A 17,574-nucleotide genomic window follows, 5' to 3' on the forward strand; every position below is an offset into this window, starting at 1 on the left:
ACTATGTGTCTTTTGTTCCTGGGAGAACAAGCTCACCTTGTTACATGTTTACAGTGTTCTTCAGTGCTGTCAAAGAGACAACGTGAAGGAAGAAAACATTTTTAAATATAATTATACTTAATACAAGAAAAACTCTTAGCAAGATTCCGCAATATTGTAATATTTGTTTAAGACAAGCATCCTTATCAAGAGGCTTCCATGAAATCACGTGTACAAACCTTCTGTAATGATGGGGTGGTGAGTCGGAAGCAGGTGCAGGTGAACATTTTAATAAAACAACAAAACCAAGAACACGACACGAACACGTACGCCGAGACACAAGAACAATACCAACTGGTAAGTGCACATGGGAGAGTGACATAAAGGGGAGGAAATTATGAAGGTAATGGAGTCCAGGTGTGAGTCATAATGATTCACAGGTGTGTGTGTAATGATGAGTGCCAGGTGTGCGTAATGATGACTGGTTAGTACTCTGGCGACGTTGTACGCCGGAGGGGAGGAGCAGACGCCTCCCATACCCCTCCCAGTCCAGATACTGGAGTTGACCCCCACAACGTCAGGAGTCCAATAAGGATCTGACAGCATACGCTGGGCCTCACTTGATGTCCGGGGGGTGGGGGACAGCATCAGCTAGGGGACCAGGAACCACCAACCTGAGAAGGAGACATGAAAAGAGGGTGAGATACAGGATACAATTACCCAGTCACTACTGTATGTCACCTCATTGACCCTCCGGAGAACCTTGAACGGCCCCACAAACTGGGGGCTCAGTTTCTTGCAGGGCAGATGGAGTGGGATGTTCCCGGTAGAGCCAGACACGATCCCCAGGATGGAACACAGAGGTCTCACTGCAGTGACGGTCTGCCTGTTCCTTCTGATGGAACCACTTATCTACCACAGGATCCGCAGTCTGGCCCAGGGTCTACGGGGCCAGGGCCGGCTGGAAACCCAAAACTCCCTGGAAAGGGATCAACCCAGTGGAGGAGTGAGGTAGAGAGATCTGGGTGTACTCTGCCCAAGGAAGGAAACGTGTCCACTCACCCTGCCGGTCCTGACAGTGACTCCTCAGGAACCTCCCTAGCTCCTGATTCATCCTCTCCACCTGTTCATAGACTGAGGCCGATAACCAGATGGGAGGCTAACCGTGACGCCGAGCTTCTCCAAGGCGGCCCTCCATACTCGGGATGTGAATTGGGGGCCACGGTCTGAGACAATGTCCTCCGGAAGGCCATAATGCCGGAAGACCTGCTGGAAGAGTGCCTCAGTGACCTGGAGCGCAGTGGGAAGAATCGACATGTCTTGGAAAATATATCCACTACCACCAGAATGGTGGTGAAACCATCAGAAGGGGGAAGATCAGTAACAAAGTCAATGAATAGATGGGACCAAGGTTGCTGAGGCACGGGAAGTGGCAGAAGCTTCCCTGCTGGAGCATTCCGGGGGGACTTGATTTAAGGAGACACAGAACAGGAGTTGACATTCCGCATCAAGGTGGGTATGTCACCAGTATTTCTCAGTGAGGGAATGGATGGTGCGAGAAATACCTGGATGTCCAGTGACAACACCTGTGTGTGCCCAGGTCAGCAGCCAATCCCTTATCCCTGTGGGAACGTAGATGTGCATTGGAGGTCAATTCCAGGGTGCAGGCTCCCTCTCTAGAGCATGGCGGATGTCCACATCTACATCCCAAACCACTGGACCCACAACTCGGGAGGATGGGATTATGGGTGCCCTCTGGATAGGAACCTCTCCCGAATCATAGATACGGGACAGGGCATCGGCCTTCATGTTCTTAGAACCTGGGCGATAGGTCAGTGTGAAGTCGAACCTGGTGAAGAAGAGCCCACCTGGCTTGGAGCGGATTCAGTCTCCTCGCTGTCTGTATGTACTCAAGGTTCTGATGGTCGATGAGGATGACAAATGGTTCCTTGGCACCCTCCAGCCAGTGTCTCCAATCCTTTAATGCCAACTTCACCGCCAAGAGCTCCCCAATGTCCTAATTCCTCTCTGCAGGGGACAGTTTATTCGAGAAGAAAGCACAAGGATACAATTTTAGTGGGTCCCCCTGCCTTTGTGACAAAACTGCCCCCACACCCACCTCCAATGCGTCTACCTCAACCACAAAAGGTATAATGGAATCTGTGTTTTAGCAAGGGGGCAGAGATGAAATGCCCCTTGAGGAGACAAAAGGCCTCGTCGGCTGCTGGAGACCAAACCAACCTACGAGGCCCACCGGTAAGCAGGGAAGTGAGAGGGGCGGCGGCGAAAGCACTGAAGTTCCTGATGAAGCAGCTGTAAAAGTTGGCAAACCCCAAAAACCTTTGATCGAAAATACATTTTAACAGAGCCATGAACCCCACACAGACTCGAGCTCCTCCTAACCTCTCTCCCAGATGGCCGTAGCCCATTCCAATGCCCACCCAGTCAACAGAGAAATAACTGTGGCAACCTTAGACCTCTCGGTGTTGAGAGCTCCCATCTGATGTGCGAAATAGAGGGAGCACTGAAGGAGGAAGTCACGGCATTTAGATGGTGTCCCGTCATATTTCTCCAGGAGGGATAGATGGGCATCGCTGACCTGAGCGGGTTGCTGAATGGGCTGGTGTGCTGACTCGTTGGGTAGACTGGCTCTAGAATATCCTCCCCTGTTGAGATGTTGTAGACTGCGGAGAATTTCTTCCATGGCCGTCCCCAGTTGAGCCAGCTGATCATGGTGTTGACAAAGAAGGTCACCTTGTTCATTGATCATCTGGGAGATCATCAGTTGTCCTGCTGCTTCCATATTTTGAGTTGGTATTCTGTAATGATGGAGCAGTGAGTCGGAAGCAGGTGAAACATTTGAATAAAACAACAAAACCAAGAACAAGACACGAACATAAGGCAGTATGCCGATACACAAGAACAATACAAACTGGTGAGTGAACATGGGAGAGTGACATATAAAGGGGTGGAAATTTTGAAGGTAATGGAGTCCAGGTGTGAATCATAATTATTCACAGGTGCGCGTAATGATGAGTGCCAGGTGTGCGTAATGATGACTCCAGGAATGGTGGCTACTATTCTGGCGATGTCGTACTCCGGAGGGAAGGAGCAGGCGTTACACCTTCAGTAGAAAGGTTTTTATTCTGCGCGATGAATCAAACAACTTGGCTATGGATGGGAAGGTAATAGTAGAATGCACAATTTTCCATTTTGAAATTTGTAGTACATGTGCAGTTTTCCTCTGTCACTGAAATACCTTAGTTAGTTTAACCTGTCATACATTTCCTGTAGATCAACTATCCTATGTCAGCTAACGTTTTTTAGCTAGGTAAGTACAGATGTAGGATATTAATTTGTTCATCCTGTTGCAGGATGCAGGAAATGTAAAACTTGTAGTGTTTAAAAAGGCTTCTGAAGTTTGTAATTTACACTTTGAAATTTCAGACTTGAATGTATCAATGCCTACAAAAATGTAAATGAATTATTATCCACATTTCCTGCTACACCAGGATTATTTTCCTGCTGTAGCAAACTGGCTCAAATTAAGATCCTACACGTGTAAATTAACTAGCTATCTAAACCTTGTAGTTCGCATGGACAGATTTGTTTTTATTTTTTTTAACTAGGCAAGTCAAATAAATTCTTATTTACAATGATGGTCTAAGAACAGTGGGTTAACTGCCTTGTTCAGGTGCAGAACGACAGATTTTTACCTTGTCAGCTCGGGGATTCGATCTAGCAACCTTTCCGGTTACGGGCCCAACGCTCTAACCACTAGGCTACCTGTCACCCCAATTATGTGACCAGGTGTTTTTTATTTTGTTGTAATGTTCAAGAGCATGTTGTGTCTCAAACGATGGCGGGCAAAACACATAAACCTCAGAAGAACAGGGTCTAAGCTATAACATAAGGGAATATGCAAAAGATCTGAGTATGCGTTTTTAGATAATTGACATTTGAGTATTACTAAAAAACATTTCAAGAAATTATTAAATAGTTTGACAACTGTGTTTGTAAGCTTTAAATTATATATTTCCATTATTGAAGACATGGATGTCTCATGGTATGGTGGTATGCAAAATAGGTCAAAATTGAGCACCTTTATCTCTTGAATGTTTTGGCATTCAGGTCCAAAACGTCCCTTTCTGAGCACTTGTTCAAATTGAACGGGGTGCTGTCAAAAAGTGGTTGAATTCAAATGGATTTACTCTCCTATCTGGAGTAGGGCCAATAGGCTTACAGCTGACAAGGGGTTACGGCATTGTTTGACACCTTCCAGACTATCTCCCATCCCAACTTTCTTTAGTGAGGCCTACAGTAATTGCTCCCTGAGGAACCAATCCTCTGGTCACACTTCCCTGAACTTGACCTAAAGCATACTGGGGTAAAGATCCTACACTTCCTTGTCCAATCACACAGCCTCATTCCAACTTGGTTCTGATCTGATATTTGCACAACGCAGAAGGAGTGTTAATCCTTCTGTGGGGAGTTTAGGGATCAAAACAATTTATTCTCCAGCCAATGAGATTGATCAAATCTAAATTAACAAATACAATATTTATTTGTGTTACAACAGAGCGGGATTAAAAATGATTATCAAAATCCTATTATTTATATATTTTCTCTTGACCTTGTTAAAATGCAATTTGGAGCACCTTAAAAGATTGACGAGATGAGTCACATACGAGTGCTTAGTAGAAAGACATGGTAGAGCATAATGATCCATTGAGAGTGAAGGACATGAGGATGATGTCCTGAAAATAACTTTCCAATCCATTTCAATGGCTTTCCAAGGTTGTGTGACTATTTCAAAAGTACTCTTACAGAGTCTTGTGTCCAAACATCCTGTTTTCCTCCTTAATAATGAACTAGCATGCAATGTCAAATGGATATTTATTTGTATTGTGCATTTCCAAAAGCTATTGCCTGGGAAGGAGGGACCAATGTGAGTTATTCATTAACGTACACACGCTTTGTCCTTCCATCTCCCTGGTGATCTAAACAGCAGTGGACAACTTTCACTAAATTCACAAGGCCTTTATTTAATAAGAGCAAAAATCCCGCCAAGGCCACCTGGGCTGTCCAGCCGAGGGGAAGAGGAGAGAGGATAGCTCTATGGTGGGTTAGCCTCTCTACCTTTAGGCATGGAGAAAGGAGAGAGGATAGCTCTATGGTGGGTTAGCCTCTCTCTCTCTCTACCTCCAGGCTCATGGCTGCCTCCCTAACTGGAGATCTGACACCTGTCCTATCTTTGAGACAGAAGTGGTCTAACAGCAGTAGTATGAGAAAGAGACCTATTCTACTTTAAAACAAGCTCTGCCTCTTTCTCCCCTTTTTCTTTCATTCTAGAAGTATTTATCACTGGTATGAATAAGCACAGGGGTACTTATGCCGCAGTTTAGCTTCTCAGTGAAAGCAAGACCAAAATCTATTAAGTGTAGCTTTTAGTAATAAAAGACCAGAATAGCAGGGTTGTTTCCCCTCAGAGAGAATCAATATAACTATTTTAATCCTGAAATATTCGTTTTTTCAACTCTAAGCTTAAAACCCAGATATTTGTCTGTATACCAGTATTTAGGTTAGTATAGTTCTATGATACAAAACATATAACTGAAACTTTTTCCAGTTTGAAAAGATTCTGATGGACACTAAGTCCCAACATTGAGTAAATCAAGTCATCTTATTTGCATCTTATCTGCTAGCACTGTGAGTACCTGAGGAAAAGTGAATGATACAATTAATTAAATGTAAAAAGTATATAAAGTAATTGTAAAAGTTAATCAACCTCACAATTAAAAAGTTTCAGACATCACTAACTAATCCTTTGTAAAAAAAAAATTTACTAAAATGCTTAGCTAGCAGAGAAAAAGCAACAGAATCTTCCCCCGTAGTTTGTACTGCAATGAGAGTGCTCAACTCTAATCCTATCTTCATTGTCTTTCAGCTCCAGCTCTTCTGCCCTTCACCTCCCATCATGCATCTCTTCCTAAGCCCCCGGGCTGCTTCCTGACCGTGATCACCAACCTCACGACATCCCTCCCTGAGCCAGACCCTGACACGCATCATCACCCTACTGCCACATGTTTCCACAGAGGAAACCACAGAGGAGCTGTGCTCTATTACTGTGTCCCCTACACGCCATTCACCTCTTCCTAAATCACTGTTCTGTGGAGAGATAAATACACCAGAGGAGGCTGGTGGGAGGAGCTATAGGAGTACAAACTCATTGTAATGGATAGAATAAACGGAACAGAGTCAAACATGTGGTTTCCATATGTTTGATGTGTTTTATACCGTTCCATTTATTCCATTCCAGCCATTACAATGCCACTGCATAGATACTGCAAGGCGGGTTTGATTTGAAGATGGATAACATGTCACTAATCAAACTCAAACTTCAGGCAAGGACACCAGCACTGTCTGCACGGGGGGAAAATCCAATTTAGGGGTAATAATTATTCAAACCCATCCTTCATAACAGTACCAAAATAAATAATTACTTTCAAAATAAATTGCAGCATTGTTGGCTGTTAAGAGCCTCTGGCTCACAGCAACAAAACTCAATTAATAAAATTGCTCACTAATCCTGACAGATTGAATCCCAATGGATAATACACCTCCCGCCACTCCCCACCATGCAAAAACTATGTTAAAACATATTAATTCATTACTTACAATGAATACTTTATTATCTTGTTAATTCATTAATTACAGTATCTAGGCCTCTATAAAAAGGTTTTCAAAATTGCAGAGAGTGCTCTTTGTTTGTCGATGATGCAGAAATATTGCATCATTATCCTTGTGGAGGATTCTAGAGGCTACGTCTGTCACAGTAGCCTGTGAATGCAGCGGTGGACTCTGCAACAACTCCAGAGGTTTTTGTGTAGTAGGTGGAGGCCATGTGGGGTGGGGGAGGAGGTATGTGAGAGTGGATGATGGTGTGTGGACACTGTGAGTGTTGGGTCACTGGCTCTTTCCCTCTGTCACTGAGCATTCCTCAGTGATAGAGCCTTGCGTGACCTCTCTGCCAGCCCTGCAGCCAAAGCAGCCTTGCCTTGATGTGTTCAGACACAATACCTCCTCCTTCTCCACTACCTGCACCTGTTCTGTCAGATCCTCTCTCCGTACTGATTAGTGCACAGACATTAGAGAAGCATCCCCCATCTAAAGCTAATATGATGATGTCATGGAGGCTGAGAGTGAGACTGATGAGAGGACTAGGATGCTAGGAGTACGGTCAGCAGAGCCAGTGTCTCATATAAACATCACAGACCCTCAAGCTAAAGTACTCAGGAGAAGCTGTCGCTGTCCCCAGCCAGACCAAACAGTGGACAGGTAGATGGGCATAGTGCTAGGAAAGGGATTTGGTCACAGGAACAATCATATTTTTACATACTCCAGCACACACACCCACACACACAGCCCAAGCTTTCCTTTCCCCAGACTGACTGGAATCTCCAAGAATAATGTCAGAAAGAAAAGCAGGTCAGTCTCACAGCAGTGAGATGAGACTGAGTGGTCTGGTCAGCAGTGCAGTCAGACAGGATACCTATACAACTACGTACTATAAACTCCCATTTGTGTTTTGCAGCAGCTCAAACTCAGTCCAGGGTTGCGTCCAAAATGGTACATTGTTCCTTATATAGTGTACTACTTTTGAGAAGGGTCCATAGCACTATATAGGGAATAGGGTGCCATTTCGGACACAGACCTGGCATTTCTATCTCTTTTCCGTTGACAGCGTCCAGAGTCTGAAGAATCCCATCAAGATGGAACACAAAGCACCACAGCTTATCTCAGTTTGTTTTTAGGGGCCAAATAGATTTCAGTGAACTGGTGTTGTGATGGGCAGTAGGGAGGGAAGTAGGATGTCTTATCAGCAGTGCTGTGAATGTAATTCAGCCAGAGGAACACCCCTTGATAGATCAGGAACATACTGGTTTACCATCACCTTTAAGGGCAGACAGTGCAGTACAGTGCAAAGGCCTAACCCTCTGGCCAAACAATAGATTTTCTTAACAGTGTATTGTCACACTAAGATGTGTTTAAAGTATTGTATTTCACAGTATATGGTACTGTACACACAGTGACATATATAGACAACATGTATTCTCACCTCTCCATTTCATATTCTTTCTGTCTGTGTCTCACATGCTTCATTATCTGAAGAGAAACGACAACAACACTTTATTTTGTCTGTTTGTGAAAAATTGTAGAGAACTACTTGTTGTTCTCTTTAAAGTAATTGTTGTGGCTAAAGGCTAATCGTGCATATTTTCTATTCACTGTTGTAATTCATCCATCCTACACTGTGAGAGGTGAGGGCGGTTGTGGGAGTGTTTCATTCTGGATTGGAAAATGAGGTGCAATAGCCTGCAAATGATATGCTATTAACTCCATGTGATAAGATAAGTGTTATCATCTACTCAAGTCCCAAAAAACTCACTGTCTGACAGAAAGGAAAATTATGCTTCAGGGACAAGGGGGATTATTCACAATTGCAGGCGATTTGAACAGTTAAGAGCCACTTATTCAAACTCATGGATTAAGCGTCTTAGCCAAGATAATAGCAAGTTATAATAGGAACTGTGGATCAAGATAACACTTGGTATGATGTGGCTGTCACGACGTCCGCCGAAGTTGGTGCCTCTCCTTGTTCGGGTGGCGTTCGGCGGTCAAAGTCACCAGCTTTCAAGCCACCACCAATCTACGTTTCTTTTTCTATGTGTTTTGTCTTGATTGTACACACCTGGTTTCCATTATGTTATAATTTATTCCCTATTTAACCCTCTGGTACCCACATGGTTTTGTGCGTGTTTGTTCTTTGTTATGTGGTCGCTCTTTTGTGTTGAGCTGGATTATTATTCCTTGTTTGGAATTAGTTTGTGATTTTGCGAGTAAAGTACGTTTTTACTCAGTTCTGTGTCCTGCGCCTGACTCCGTCCTACCCGCTGCACACTGATACATGACAGTGCAATGTGTACTGCTGTACAACTGGTATAGATAGTTCTCAGGCGTTTTACCTTCCAAATGGGAGAAATAAATGAGACTCCATATACTCTATTTGTCAGGGACTAGACAAAATGCTACAGGCCTACACCGTAGAGACTGTCAAGACTATGTATGCCATTCTAACTCAAGGCCTCAAGACATCATGAGGAACGAAGACAAACACAAATTACCGATGTGTATTTGTAGTCTCAGTAGACTAGTAGTAAATTCAATATCAGCTCAATTGTTTTGTTTCATTTGAAAGTTGGAAATGTTGTGTTGTCCCCTCTGATATAGTCTGCAGTGTAACACAGCTAAAAGGTTACAGTGTTTCAGTTCAATAGAAACACGTTTCACTAAATGCTTCAGAAAGAAACACTAGCCATGGACATGCACAGAACAAGAGAACAAATCTGCAGTCCACGTACTCAGGGTTATGCTTTGGAAAACTAAAACACATTGTAGCGACCTGCACAGACAGCTGTGTGTTATGCTGTTTGTTGGTTGTGTTGTACTTACCAGTAACCAGAGTTTGCGGGGTCCGACATGCCAGTCAACCTGCTATCTGCCAACCACAGGAATGCCATGTTTAGCCATTGTTCTCGCTCTTACGTCTGGTCTTCAAAAGAGAATGTCACGGTTGTTTTATAGGGGTATCCTTCATTTATTTGGCATGGGCTACGGCCAAACAGTAGCCTGTGTGAAGTTGGGTTAATAAACCGTCAATTCGTAAACTAAATCCTCTGTCTGGACAATTGTTCCTTTACGATCTAGCCAGGTCATTACAATATGTTTCTTACAGGACATTTTCAGATAGTACCTCCCTGATCCACTCTGTTTTCTTCCATTTCGTGCCTACTGAACACAACCTATCTGTGATATGGTACTATAATAATCTAGGGCAAGCGTTGCAATGATCTGGAAAAGGCCTGTTTTATTTGGCCGTCTGACACAGCCAGCAAGCACCCCCCCCTAGACTCCACAACACTGAAGGACCAGCCTCTGGAGAAACTCTTGATTTCAATTTGAGCCGGGGCCACGGAACGAGGACATCACATCATAGAGCAGGGAGTCAGGGAGGGACGTGACCAGAGGCGTCAAAGAGGCTCAGGTGCTGGAAACAGAAATTTAATGACGTCCCAGGAGGAAGACAGTGCTCAGGAAGGCTGACCCTGTCAAGTCCAACTGAAGCCAGTCACCTTGGCAGAGCAGGCAGAGCAGAGAAGCATACTAGTACATGTAAATGTATTTTCTTCCACCCTACTCACACTTTGACATTTTCATCCCAGGAAATAATTTGCCTCATTAAACAGTTATGCCAGTGAAGGAAGGAAGTTTATTGCTTAGTTATACACAAAAAAGTTTGGCTGCCTTCAGATGTCCAAAAGGATAAAAAACCAGGGAAGATTATACAAAGAAAACTATAACATTATAAAAAAAAATATGTTAACATGCGGCAGTGCTCTTATCATTGAGCTGTAGTAGCTTCTTCTATGATGACAAATTACATCATCAGAGCGAGCAGTGGAATGGGAAAACAACAGTGAAGGACACTGCAGCCAAACGTGTCACTGAATCCTCCTAGCTCCATCCATATTGACTTAGTGCAAGAGCTCCAAGTGGAAGTGGGACAACGTCACATCTGGATCCTGTTATAATACACTACATCAAGTTAATACAGTGTCAGTATTCCCCAGCCCAGAGCCTTTAACATCTTTCTGCACACCGCCTTCTCATCAAGCAGGACCAAGGATCAAACGTCTGCACAGCCCTCCTCTAGTCAGATTGATAAGACTGGGGAGGCCTTGGGACAGGGCGCACATCTTCATCCCTCAGCTGGAGACAGAATATAGGGGCTCCAGAATAAAACATCCTCCCTGTTGGCCAATAGATGGGACATCAGTGTATTTTGTTACACTGTTCAATTAGCTCAGTTAAAATCAATTTCAACAGTGGTATCTTGGTTTCACCTGCATAACCTGCATGGTAGACACACTGAATGTCCAAATGCTAAATCTCATGTGAATAGTAAAAGAAGACTTGTGCCTTTCCTTCTTTAAAATAATCATATTGTTCTGTTACACATTGTTTTAACATTCATGACTAGAAGAGTAATATACAATAATTCACATCGCATTCCAAGACTATAACAGTATAATTAATATTACAGTATAGGGGCAAGGGAGCTGATTAACTGCTTCCGGTTAGTTATATTTAGATGTTTACCCAGAATGCCCAATAGCGTTTGTTCTCTGTGAAACTTAATGTTCAATTAAACTTTATTGAAACCATAACACTATTGGATTTTGAAATTAATTTCTGCATTCAGGATCCATTTGTTTTAACTTCATTGTCGCCTCCAGAGTCCTGTACCTCTCTCAGAGGGTATGCAGCAATAAAGGAGAGAACATCGGCCAGCAGAAAAGCAGAGGTATTTGTCTTTATAAGTCCTTCGTGATACTGGCACTTATGAAGACCAATGTCAGTGAATATACATCAACGGCTATATTGCAGAAAATGGGACCACAAAGCAGATTCAGCGCCTCAGGCTGCTCAAGGTCGGGCAAACCTGGAGCAACGATTGGCCTTGTCTGTCAAGGACAACCCTACACGTGATGGGGCAGTGGAAACATTTCCTGCAGTGCAGGGGAATATATTTGGGGTATATCCAGCACGTATTAGGACGTGGAGACTGGAAGAACATTTAACTTTAACTGTCTAAATATGGAATCTTTTCCCCTTGTTATTATTTTTAGAATATTCTATGGATATTGTATTCTGATAGAATTGAGATAATTAATTAAATATTCTTCAAGTATTTCATCCATTGTGGGAAATACTACCTAGTGTGACGAGCTTGTGTTTATAGGTAGGTGAAGGAGTGAAGCGCAGGAGAGCAGAGATGTCCGAGATGCGTTATTTAATAGGCAAGTTCACAAACATACAGGTCAGGTACAATACCAAAATAAACGCCCTAGACAACAGAGGAACCAGTACTCACGGAAGGAAGGGGGAAAAAAAACAACGCTCCTAAACTTATACACACTTGGTATAATACGTGAAAACAAATAAGGCACAACCTTAACGAGCAACATCACATGAATAATCCCACACAAACCTAGGCAGGCAACAGGGGTACTTATACACACAGAAATTAAGGCAAATGAAACCAGGTGTGAAAGAACCACAAACAAAACAAACAGAAAAGGAAAAAAGGAACGGTGATGGCTAGTAGGCCGGCGATGCCGACCGCCGAGCACCGCCCGAACAGGGAGAGGAACCACCTTCTGTGGAAGTCGTGACACCTAGAGATTTCAACATCAAATTGTTTTCCATTGATCAAGAGGAGTCGTCAGGCTCAATTTGTATTTGTTATTTTGGAGCCAAGATGACAACCCAACTCAATATCTATTTATCATCACATTCTTAATTTATTTTGCCAAAAGCCAGCAAGTGCATTAATATTGCATTTCCTAGAATAAACCCCTTTCATATTTTAATTCACTGCTAGCAATTATTTTATTTCCATTACAGTATGTGACCATCAATCTGGATGAATCAATTACTCTAAAGCTTCCAAAGGCACATTTCACTTCTGCTCCTTGACTGCCCTGCATTTCTCTGAGAAACTGAGAATACACTCTCTCCTGGATAACACGAGAGAGTGTATGGAGGGTAGAGCTTTGAACCCCAACCATTCTAGGCACCTTTTTCTTAATGGGACCAGGGTTGGCCCAGCTTGACTGTTAGGAGGGACTGTATGAATCGTCCTCATTGTAGTGTTTGCTTTTATTACTACGAGCCTGTGTAGAATGGGATTTAATACCATGATCCTGCCATGTTGCATGGATATGGGATGGCTATGCCTTTTAGGTTCACACTATAGTGCCTGGTGGTTGATGTTCCCAGTAGTTGCAAGGTGGGAATTGGTGCCTAAGATACTGTATGTAGCTATGTAGGCTATCTTTGTAGTTTACAGTACTTTATGTTTACAGTCCTAGTACATACAACCAATGTAATCTGTATAGAGTAGCATCAAGACGCTATAGTGGGTTCACGTCTGTTACATTGCTAGCAGGCTGTAAACTTTCTTCTACATTTAGAACATATTCATTGGCTGAATGCTGCACCTCAGAAGATCCTGACATCCCATTTCCAAAATGCACAGATACCTCCCTTTAAAAAGAAGATGAGCCAGAATCTGGCGCTCCTTCTCCCACTGTGGCAGGTATGTCTATCTGTCTGTCCTGCAGGATTTTACCTCTTTATGGGATTCACTGGAAATCCGGTTAGTGTATCGCAGCACCTCCAGCTCCATGTCAGTCTTAGTCAGCCGGCTGCAAGGAGAGAAGGAACAAGGAGTCAAGGGCCTCTTCTCTATGTTCATTAGATTAGATCAACTGCTTAACGTTAGCATGCCAGGTGTAGATTACTATATTTTATCATGCACAAACACACATTATCTAGGTCTACAGTATAGCACCCAGCCAGAGGCAGCAGTACCACCAAGAAAGCCAAAGCTGTGTGTGTGTGTGTGTGTGTGTGTGTGTGTGTGTGTGTGTGTGTGTGTGTGTGTGTGTGTGTGTGTGTGTGTGTGTGTGTGTGTGTGTGTGTGTGTGTGTGTGTGTGTGTGTGGTGTATGTGTTAGAGTGGGGGCTGTGATAGAACAAGTGATACGAAAGCTCATCTGTTCACAGCATTGGAAGTAAATCTATGTCGATGTTGAGGTGAAAGTTCAATAAACAGGTGTATAAGGAATTCAGCTAACACTCACATTACTCATCCTTTCCTCACTGCTGACACACACACACACACACACACACACACACACACACACACACACACACACACACACACACGCTCACAGGGAAATCAGCTTCTGAGGTGTTTTTCTGATTCTATTCTTGGTCATGGTTCCTACCACCATTTATGTCTTAATGATTCTCTTCATATTAGAGATGCAGTCACCACCTCAGATGACTCAAGAGTGAAACAGCCAAAGTAGACTACTAAGACTTTACAAAAATAGTTCCACATAAGAAAATAAGCAGTAACCAATGGTTACGGGTGGATATTCTACAGAGCACTGTGACATAACTATTCTAATGGGTGTTACATTTCATGTCCCTAATCAACCCCTCAAACTAACACACATCATACTGGTAAATATGCATTACATCAAAAAGGCCTGGTTACACAAAAACTCTCATGCCTAAAAATATGATTTCTATCATTCCCCCCTAGGAGACGTGACTGAATGGTGATTTAGCTCATTTGAGAAAATGGCAGTTCATCAGGACGGTAAGGCCCTTGAACTCTCTTTGGTAATAAGCAAGGAGAGAAAGAAATGGAAAGTTTGCAGCAGAGAGGAGTGTAGCCATAATGAACCCTCTTCCTATAGAGGTAAAGGTCTGAGCCTAATGCCAGGGGCAGACAGACAAGCACGAAGACCATTACAGCTGAGAAGACTGGCTTAGGGCTCTGCCTGGGAGGCCAAAAACAGCCCAGGGAAAAGCACTGCTTCTGACAGCATAAACACAATTACCTCAGGAGGCTGATGCTGCAATGGCTGCTGTCTCACTGGTGGGTCTGAGAGTAAAGATGCTCTAGAACTAACACTATGTTTTTATTGACTTAAACTATAGTGGTTATAAAAAAGGTGACATTTAAATGTAATTTTGGTTAATTACCTGTACAACAGAGAGACGTTTTGGTAAAACTGCAGAATCAAATCAAATGTTATTTGTCACATGCTTACTTACAAGCTCTTAACCAAAGAAGCAGTTCAAGAAATAGAGTTAAGAAAATATTTACTAAATAAACTAAAGTAAAAAATAAAATAAAAAGTTACACAATACAATTACATAACAATAACGAGGCTATATACAGGAGTTACCGGTACCGAGTCAATGTACAGGGGTACAGGTTTTTCCCAAGATGGCGTAGCAGTTCAGACGTCCTCTACGCTCCTCTTGTCGTGTCCCGTGTATATATATATATTTACATATTTTTTTCTTCACTTATCTTTTTATATATATATATATATATATTTTTTTTTATTCTAAAAACTCAACCTCAAAGCACTCTCCTGCAACCCGCCTCACCAATTTAAAAAAGAAAGTATTATTTACCTCATCTGAATTCCACAACAGAAGCTAGCAAGAGGTTAGCCATTTTCACTGGCTAACGTTGAAGTTCAGCTAGCCACGCTTAGCTGTCCTCAGCTATCCATTAGCTCGAAAAGCTATCGCCAGTTTTTGTACAGCGCGACTCAGACCAGAGCATACCGGACCTATTCTCTCTCCTTTCCCCGATTTCTACCGCAGGCTCTGGACATTTACACCTGGATCTTGCAGCTAACTAGCTGCTACCTGAGTGACTATTGGCAACGTCGGTCACGGAATTAACACACATTATTACGGAGCTAGCCAGCTAGCCAGCTGAAGAGTTCCGTCAGCCACTCCTGGGCTATTCCTGAGCTAGCCAGCTGAAGTGTCTCCTGGGCTACAACTCACCTATCCTGACCCGTTTTACTGCCGATGCGGAGCCCCATCGGGTCTTCACGACTGGACCACCGACGTTATCTGCCCGAGGGAGTTATCCAACTGGCCCCTCCGTCGCGACGTAACCTGATCGCCCATCTGCGGCCCGCTAATCGTTAGCTGTCTTTTCGGCTGCGATCTGAATAGGTCTATCGGACACTTTTCTTGGGCCACTATAACTAACTATTTTGCCAACTTGGACTGGTCCCCCCTTCCACACGGAACCCCACTAACCCACAGACGGAAACGCACGAGGTGGCTAAAAACAGACCTCCCTCCCATCTTCCACCAGCTTGCTACCTATGGCCCGGCTAGCTGTCTGAATCTCACTGGACCCTTTGATCACTCGGCTAAGCATGCCTCTCCTTAATGTCAATATGCCTTCTCCATTGCTGTTCTGGTTAGTGTTTATTGGCTTATTTCACTGTAGAGCCTCTAGCCCTGCTCATTATACCTTATCCAACCTCTCAGTTCCTCCACCCACACATGCTATGACATCTTCTGGTTTCAATTATGTTTCTAGAGACAATATCTCTCTCATAATCACTAAATGCCTAGGTTTACCTCCTCTGTACTCACATCCCACCATACCTTTGTCTGTACATTATACCTTGAAGCTATTTTATCGCCCCCAGAAACCTGCTCCTTTTTCTCTCTATTCTGGACGTCACAGACGACCAATTCTTATAGCTTTTAGCCGTACCCTCATACTTATTCTTCTCTGCTCCTCTGGGGATGTAGAGGTGAATCCAGGCCCTGCAGTGCCTGGCTCCACTCCTACTCCCCAGGCGCTCTCTTTTGATGACTTCTGTAACCGTAATAACTTTGGTTTCATGCATGTTAACATTAGAAGCCTCCTCCCTAAGTTTGTTTTATTCACTGCTTTAGCACACTCTGCCAACCCGGATGTCCTAGCTGTGTCTGAATCTTGGCTGAGGAAGTCCACCAAAAACTCTGAAATCTTCATCCCTAACTACAACGTTTTCAGACAAGATAGAACGACCAAAGGGGGCGGTGTTGCAATCTACTGCAGAGATAGCCTGCAGAGTTCTGTCCTGCTATCCAGGTCTGTACCCAAACAATTTGAACTTCTACTTTTAAAAATCCACCTCTCCAAAAACAAGTCTCTCACCGTTGCCGCCTGCTATAGACCCCCCTCGGCCCCTAGTTGTGCTCTGGACACCATATGTGAACTGATTGCCCCCCATCTATCTTCAGAGCTCGTGCTACTAGGTGACCTAAACTGGGACATGCTTAACACCCCAGCCATCCTACAATCCAAGCTTGATGCCCTCAATCTCACACAAATTATTAATGAACCCACCAGGTACAACCCCAAAGCCGCAAACACTGGCACCCTCATAGATATCATCCTAACCAACGTGCCCTCTAAATACACCTCTGCTGTTTTCAACCAAGATCTCAGCGATCACTGCCTCATTGCCTGCACCCGTAATGGGTCAGCGATCAAACGACCTCCACTCATCACTGTCAAACGCTCCCTGAAACATTTCAACGAGCAAGCCTTTCTAATCGACCTGGCCCTGGTATCCTGGAAGGATATTGACCTCATCCCGTCAGTAGAGGATGCCTGGTTATTTTTTTTAAATGCCTTCCTCTCCATCTTAAATAAGCATGCCCCTTTCAAGAAATTTAGAACCAGGAACAGATATAGCCCTTGGTTCTCCCCAGACCTGACTGCCCTTAACCAACACAAAAATATCCTGTGGCGTTCTGCATTAGCATCGAACTGCCCCCGCGATATGCAACTTTTTAGGGAAGTTAGAAACCAATACACACAGGCAGTTAGAAACGCCAAGGCTAGCTTTTTCAAACAGAAATTCGGTTCGTGCAACTCCAACTCTAAAAAGTTTTGGGACATTGTAAAGTCCATGGAGAATAAGAACACCTCCTCCCAACTGCCCACTGCACTGAGGATAGGAAACTCTGTCACCACCGATAAGCCCACTATAATTGAGAATTTCAACAAGCATTTTTCTACGGCTGGCCATGCTTTCCACCCTACTGCATTCAACAGCACTGCACCCCCCACAGCTAC

General features: G+C 43.6%; 1 long non-coding RNA gene across 1 annotated transcript; it reads right to left on the bottom strand.

The window, feature by feature from the left end:
* Positions 1 to 237: 237 nt before the first annotated feature.
* On the bottom strand, positions 238 to 17,106 carry LOC106587524 (uncharacterized). Its single transcript, XR_014382835.1, has 3 exons — positions 15,489 to 17,106; positions 13,235 to 13,310; positions 238 to 653 (listed from the first exon to the last, which is right to left on the bottom strand). It is a non-coding gene; the product is annotated as an uncharacterized LOC106587524 (long non-coding RNA).
* Positions 17,107 to 17,574: the final 468 nt, after the last annotated feature.

Source organism: Salmo salar, chromosome 26 (assembly GCF_965601325.2).
Source record: "Salmo salar chromosome 26, fSalSal1, whole genome shotgun sequence".
Classification (NCBI taxonomy): Eukaryota; Metazoa; Chordata; class Actinopteri; order Salmoniformes; family Salmonidae; genus Salmo; species Salmo salar.